This window comes from Grammomys surdaster, unplaced genomic scaffold (assembly GCF_004785775.1).
Source record: "Grammomys surdaster isolate TR1022 unplaced genomic scaffold, NIH_TR_1.0 126124, whole genome shotgun sequence".
Classification (NCBI taxonomy): domain Eukaryota; kingdom Metazoa; phylum Chordata; class Mammalia; order Rodentia; family Muridae; genus Grammomys; species Grammomys surdaster.
The window spans coordinates 5454799-5456486 of record NW_021620932.1 but is presented as its reverse complement, the minus strand read 5'-3'; positions in this window follow the sequence as shown (position 1 = coordinate 5456486).

Below are 1688 nucleotides of genomic sequence, written 5' to 3'. Positions count from 1 at the left end.
ATGAAACAAAATGGAAGATTCTCCCAGTCTCAAAATTTTAGTGCCAAAGATAGTAGAAGTTTTATTTTGTTTTCTGGACTAGTTTGTTTTACTAATGCTGTGATAAATCACCTTGAAAAAACAACTTGGGGAGGAAAGGGTTTATGTGGATTACATATTCACATCACTGTTCATTATCAAAGGAATTCAAGACAGGAACTCAAACAATACAGGAACCTGGTGACAAGAACTTATTCAGAGGCCTTGGAGGAGTGCTGCTTACTGGAGAGCCTTGTGGACAGCCTGATCTTATGGGGGCATGTTATCAGTTGAAGTTTCTTTCTTTCAGTTGATCATAGCATGTGTCAAGTTGACATAAAACAAGGCAGCACAGTTTTCTTTTTACTTTTGCTGGATGATACTGCATAATGAGTAACCATTAAATCACAACATGCTGTTCATGCAGACATAGAAGGAAGGAATGCATTCTTTTTGCCAACCAAAGGATAAGACTGTAATAAAAACCAAAGCCTATTTTCTTTCGAACATTTTTAATGCATTTTCATTCATTTTTTAGTAAAACTTTGTTCATTCATATGAATCAATATGTACCAGACAAATAGCCAACTAAAATACCTTAATGGTCTATTGACCCACATTGTAGCTCTATTTCATTACAGACCCTAGTAGAAAAATAACCTATTATGTATATGCTTCCAAAATAAACTAATTAAGCTAATGCTCAAATAAGAGGCCTTAATAACATAATTTGTCTCACAAATTTTCTCCTACATATGTCTGTTAATTGAGGTATTCATAAGTCTTGATTAATTGATTCTATATAGAGAAAAAATAGCTTGTCTACTATAAGGAAAGAGGTGCTGCTTACTGGACTAATGTTATGAAACTCCCTGAAGTCATTCCCCTATATTTCCATCCTAGATGGTGCTTCCAGTTGAATTTGAAACATCATCAAAGAATGGTTTTAACCCCTTTGTCAAAGATCAAGTGACCATAGGTGTGTGGGTTCATTTCTGGGTCTTCAATTCTATTCCATTGATCTTCTTGCCTGTCTCTGTACCAATACCAGGCAGTTTTTATCACTACTGCTCTGTAGTATAGCTTGAGCTCAGGGATAGTGATTCCTCCAGAAGTTCTTTTATTGGATCAATAGTTAAGAGATCATACTACCCTATCAGGGGATGAGAGTTCAGACCTCATCACCCACAAGGAGTGGTTCACAAACAGCTGTTATTCAAATGTTAATGCATTCAACACTTTCTTCTGGACTCAAATGGTACCCTCCAACACACATGAATATATATGAAACACATGAATTAATGAAAAAAATTTAAATTTATTTTTAAATGTAAGTGCTCCAATAATAATTAAAATAATCATAATTATTTAATATATAATAATAATAATTTTCATCAAAATCTAACTTATTTGTACTAATTTATTTTTGAAGTATCCATTGTCCTATATTTTACTGCTAAGTAGGGACACCATAATCATGCCAAACCTTATAAAGGAAAACATTTAATTAGAGCTGGTTTCCAGGTTCAGAGTTTTAGTCCCTTATTGTCTTGGCAGGAAACATGATGGTACACAGGTTGATATTGTGCAGGAGAAGTAGTCAAAATTTCTATATCTAGATTGGAAGAGGGAGAGAGGGAGAGGGAGGGGGGGGAGGGAGAGGGGGAGAG